The following is a 6,338-nucleotide window of genomic DNA, read 5'->3' on the forward strand; positions in this document are numbered from 1 at the left end:
GAAACTCAGGTGGATCTGCTCGGGCTGGGTTCTCAAGATTTAGGAAGAGCTCAACAAGCAAATTGATGCCGAGTTCCTGCTGGTATCCGATTACCCGACTTGGTTGGCCAACATAGTTCCGGTGCCGAAGAAGGATGGCAGGATCCGGGTGTGCGTGGATTTTAGGGATTTGAACAGAGCTAGTCCGAAGGACGACTTTTCCTTGCCGCATATTGATGAGTTGGTGGATTTCATGGCGGGGCATGCTTTGCTTTCGTTCATGGATGGTTTTTCGGGCTACAATCAAATAGTGATGGCACCGGAAGACTGGGAAAAGACTGCTGTCACCACCCCGTGGAGGACCTACTGCTACAGAGTAATGCCATTTGGGTTGAAGAATGCTGGAGCTACATATCAATGGGCCACAACCACAATATTACACGACATGATCCACAAAGAGGTTGAGGTTTACGTGGAAGACATGATTGTCAAGTCTAAAGAAAGAGAGGGCCACTACACCGCCTTGTAAAAGTTCTTTCCAAGGATCAGAGAATTCCGGCTGCGGTTGAATCCTCAGAAGTGTACGTTTGGTGTTACAGCGGGAAAAATGATGGGGTTTCTTATTACACAAAGAGGTATCGAAGTCGACCCTTCCAAAATCAAGGCCATCTTAGAAATGCCACCACCAAGGACTGAAAAGGAGGTGCGAGGCTTTCTGGGTAAAGTGCAATTCATAAGACGGTTTATCTCAAAATTAACCTTGACTTGTGAACCACTTTTTGGCCTCCTAAAGAAAGGAAAGAAATTCCAATGGGACAGCTGATGCCAAGCTACTTTTGAATAGATCAAGGAATACTTACAGAACCCGCCCGTGTTGTCATCGCCAGAGCCGAGTAGACCGTTGATATTGTACCTTTCAGTGACTGAAACTACAATGGGCTGCACGCTGTAGCACGGGCCCGCGAGGGACCCTGCGCTACACGCTACAGTTCGGACTCGATTTTGTTTGCGGTTCTAAATCTGAACCAAAGAGTCCAAATCCGGCAAATCGTTTTGAGAAAACAGATTTTTGAAAAGAAGTGCCAAACATGGACTGCTTTGCCAGATACAGAGTCGCCACCTAAATATTTTTAATGGGGGAATTTAGGAAACCCTGACTCGGTGCCAAAGGCCACGTGTCCGTCATCACCAAAGTTGCCTCGGCTCAGGAACTTGGGTACGATCGGGGAAGGTCAGCTATGAGCACCCCCTCTCGCCCGATCCGAAGACCGGCCTCTACTAACCGTGATATCCGTTTTTGAAAACGTTATGTGTTCTTATTCCAGTTATTAGCCTAGAATTACTATGTTATGCGCACAGCAAACAAGTATAGACTAGATTGCCTAATTTGGAAATAAGCATTGCATATCCGTCTGTCTTGAAAAACACTTTGGAATTTGCTACTCGCAAGTAGGATAAAATACAAATTTCAACGAGTTTTTCCAACTCAGACAATCCAACCTTCACCCACAGGCATTCAAACAGTTTATCACATAAGCATCTAGCCACATGGAAAGCATGCTGTCATGATAGCATTCACACGCATGCGATATACTAAAGCATGAAAATACTTACATCGTACTCCGTGCCAAAACAATAAACTAGTTAGCCAACATGTATGGTCCTAGTTCATGTCAAATTGACTAATGCAACACATACAGGATGCAATTACAGTAGGCTCGGCTAACCTAAACATGGCATGTGAAATGCAATCAATTAATGCACGTATTCAATTTGGAATTGAAGTACAAATGCAGTTAGCATGATGTACCGTGCCCGGTGCATGCAAGACAAATGTATGGATGCACGCATGCATAGCATAAGGTATGCTAATTTAAACATGCCCTAATCTACCTTCAGAAGCAGGTAAATAAAAGGGAAGAAAGAAGTGGGGATTGGAAGACACGCACACACACGCACCCACACTTATTACAGATTCGCCCTCGCCTGGAGGGACCAAATAAATATTACAGATAATTAACCTATAAGGTAATTAAATATTACAGGCCATCTAATTAGCTAAGCAAATTAACTAATCTTGGGAAAACAAATAAACTGCCTCGGGAAGAGAGCCCAATGCAATGCATGCTCAGTCCTGCTCGGAAGTACACTGCCATGCACAAGCTGCCTCTGTTTTCCCTGCTATACTCCTCTGAAGATTGCCAAAGTCTCAGGATGTGCTTACTGGATGTTGAGGAGTGCCACCGGTTGGAGGGAATCATCACCGACTGTGATTTGGTTTCCATCGGCACACAATGAATCCATCGGCCACCGATTTATTGTCGGTCGGCACTCTATGCAGTCGATCGGCAAGAAGTTCCTGCAGAGCCTGTTTGACAGCAGCAGAGGACAGAACTTTGCATGGCAATGCAATTCAAGCCATATATGCACCAATCATGTCCCTTATCATGTGAGTGAGTCAAAGGGACATGCTCCTTGGTTCTCAGACCATCAATCGCGCATTTCCATACGTGATGGCCCAAGGGACCAAGTGTGCACATTTTGATGTCAAATGCAATGCAAACCAACAAACCAAAGCCCAATTCCTATCACTAGATCAAGGAACAGGACATGCATGCTAGATGCAATGCAACCTAGGCATGCAAGCTAAGGATGCAACATGGGAATGCAAGATGTACATGCAAGCATGCAAACAAACATGCAAGGTAAGCATGCAAGCAAGCAAAGGATGGACTTAAGCATGATTTAGGCAGCTCTAATTAGGCCCAAAACAGTGGCCATAAGTGCTATGAAATGAGGACTAAACACACATACACACATGCACATGTTAAAGGGCTAACACTCAAGCACAAAAGGGCAACTCTCAAGCACACTTGAAAGAGGCATAACATGGACTAATGGCATGCAAGGTAAGCATTGAAAATCATGTTACAAAAGGTGCTAAGCCAATTAAACAAGATAAACAAGGCATGCAAACAAAGCCAAAAACCCAAGACAAACTAAGAGGCTTAAGCCAAGACTAAGTCAACCAAGCCTCACAAGGCTAAGAGGACTGAAAATAGGTCTAATGCGAACCTAAACAACACCCAAGGGACACCTAGATGGCATCTAAGTGGCTCAAATTCAAAAGCATGCAAAATGACCAAAACATGGAGCATGCAAGACAAGCTTTCAAAGCTTCAAAGAGGCATCCAAGGCAAGCATACAAGCATGTTAAAGGGACTGAAATAACATGGGAAATGGTCCCAACCCACTAAATTAAGGCAAGGATGCATGCTATACATTCACACACTTAAGGCCAACAAACCAAAAATGCAAAGGGGCTATACTAAGCATGCTGTAGACACCCCATTTTTGACCGTCCTCAAGACTTGGACGTCATCGTTTGAACACCCGGTGATCATCCATGTTTGTGTTCGTTTGGAGTTCCCAGAGGCCTCGGCTACGCGCTTTGCCTCAGGATCTCCGGACTCGACTCTTTAGTGTCTGGTTTTGCACCAAACACCTGTGCTTTTGCCATGGAGAGAGAAGAATGGCTTGTTGGCCATCCTCACTTTCCACCGGCCTTCCCCTAGCATCACCGGCTGTGTAGGGGTTCCACCGGCCATGGTTTCTTAAAATCAATGGCCAGTCGGCATAATATACTGCCGACCGGCACTTTATTTTGCCGATGGCATCTTTTGCTGGCCGGTGTGACTCCTTTGCACCCTTGAGGCATGGTGCATGCCAGCTGTGCCAGCTGGAATGCACCATCACTCTTCCCCGTGGGGTTTTGGCTGGTATGAGCCTTTGAACCCCTTGGTTCCTTCTAGAAGGATGAACCCTTGGCTAAGCTTCTTGGAGAAGCTTTGCCAGCTATTTTAGCTTCTCCAAGAAGCCTAGACTCCTTTGCACCCTTTGCCCCTTTCACTTGGCTTCTTGGAGAAGCCAAGAACCATTTGCTTAGTCTATATATAGAGCCCTCCTCCTCCATTGTTGAAGGTTGGGAGTTTTAAACCTAAAAACCAGAGCTTATATACATATATCTGCTAGATATATCATCTCTCTCCATATTTCCCTCTCTCTCCTTCCTTAGTGTGTGTTTGGTAGCCCAAAAGTGCTTTTTTACCTTATTTTTGCTCTAATACACACACCATTACACCTTGCTCCGAGGTTGAGAGGCTTGGGGGATTGATTCTTGAGTTTTTGGACTGATTTTGATCAAAAGAAGAGGGCTGGACCAACTGTTCTTCAAAGGATCTTCAAGGGTAACTACTTTGCTTTAGTTTCCCCAAACTTGCACTAGTCTTTTGCCTATCTTGCTTGCTGATTTAGTTTTTGTGCATAGCATAAAAAAGACTTATATTTTCATGCTTAAGAACTTTCATTAAGGGTCTTTTGTGGTTTGAGTTCAAACTCACCCTCTTAGGCCTTATTTGGTCCTTTTTGTTGCCTCCTTGGTAAGGCCTTGTTTGCTTAAGTGTTTTGGTCTTTTCACCACTGAAAACCAGTGGATTTTCAGTGCTGAGGAAGGTGGTTTGAAGTCTTTCATAGGGGAGGGACACCCCTCTCCCTTCATTGTCTTATTTCCTTGCATTTTGGCTTAAAGGGTAACATGCATGCTTGCTTGATTTTAGCCCCTTTTCAGAGATTTTTGGGTGTTTTTAGGTCATATGTAATCTCTTTTTTTGGTCGGATTTGTGCCCCTTTGCATGCTTAGCATACTTGCTTTACATTCCTCTATTTGGCCTAGAAATGCATCTTGTGTTTAGGCCATGATTCTTGCATGTGTTAGCCTAATTTCATGAAGATATTGGCATTATTTTACCATGTTCAAGGTCTGTTGGCAATTTGTTTTAGCCATGCTTGCCATGTTTGGTGTCCGCTCTTTGTGTTTTGGCTTGTAAGCCTTGAGCATCTTGGCCTCTAGCATGTGTAGCTTGGACCATTTTCATGATTTGGCATCATCTAGGGTCGTATTTCAGTCCATAAATCATGCTTGTATGCTTGCATGTGTGACCTCTTTCATGCTTTGAGGGTGTGCCCTTTTATGCCTAGAATTGAGCTTTGGTGCATGCATCTCATTGGAGCCACTTTAGCTGCCATGTTAGTAGGTTTTGGGGTCTATTTTTGCATGCTAAAACCCTGTTTTAACTTGTCCAACTCATGCCATGAGTGGTCATGTTGGTGGAGGTAAAGTGCCCCCTTTTGTGCCTAAACCTTAGGACCATTGGCTTGATTGTTGACATGAGTATTTGTCTACCTTTTTAGGCACTTTTGGCCACTGTTTTGGGGTGGATCAAGGTCTGCCCTTTTATGGTTTAAGGCCCCTTTGCATGCTTGTCTCATGTCCATTGCATAATTGTTTCATTAAGTGTTGTAATATGTTGATCCTAGTGCTTAAATTGTCCATGCTTGCATTGCATTTGCATCTTGCATGCCTAGCATTGCATACTTGCCATATTAGTTGCATGGCATTTGGCATGCCTTGCATTTCCAATCTCATGTTGTACCTTTGAGTCATTGTTCCCATAACATGCATTGCATTACTTGGTTTGGGGTGTCAAACCGAGTGTGAGGGTTAGGGAGCGTTCATACTATAAGTGATGCAACGTGCCTTAACTCTCGGTCACCGGGGCCTCTGACTTCGACATGATAAGGCCTTGGTCCTCATTTGTGTGTTGCATGCATTCTTACATCAAGTGGCAAGCTTGATCTCTTGGGCTATCATGTACAATTGATGGCTCAAGGATCGAGGGCCATGCTTCCCTGAGTTCAACACATGATGGGAAACATGACCATGCTCACATGTGCCTGAAATCCCATGCCATGTACTGTTTGTTCTCTATTGCTGTCAAAACTGTCTTCTGCAGGAAGTTTCTGCCGACCAGCAGAATTCAGTGTCGACCGGCCATTGGTGAATGGCCGATAAATCCAGAAGCAGCCGATGGAAATTATGCACTGCCGGTGGGAAGTTCCCCCAGCCGGTGGTACTCTTCAGTATGCAACAAACCTGTCCCACCACTTTGGCATTTTTCAGAGAAGTAGGGCAGTGTAAACAGAGACAGCCTTCGTATGGTACGGACTTTCCGGACGAGACGGGTTCGAGCATCCATCACTCGCGCATCCCGAGGCGAGGGGCTGTGGCCTCCTTTCTTCCTTTTGCATTCATTCTGTTAAGTAAATTAGAAATTCTGTAATAATTTATTTGTTTATTATTCGAATTGTAATATTCATTTGGTCCCTCCGAGTGAGGGCAATTGTGTAATAAGTGTGCGTGAGTGTGTGTATGTCTTCCAACCTCACGTCTTTCTTTCCTTTTATTTACCTGCTTATGATGGTAGACTAGGGCATTTTTAAAATTAGCATACCTTATGCTA

The sequence above is a fragment of the Camellia sinensis genome, chromosome 2 (assembly GCF_055761805.1).
Source record: "Camellia sinensis isolate YWXY chromosome 2, ASM5576180v1, whole genome shotgun sequence".
Taxonomy (NCBI): domain Eukaryota; kingdom Viridiplantae; phylum Streptophyta; class Magnoliopsida; order Ericales; family Theaceae; genus Camellia; species Camellia sinensis.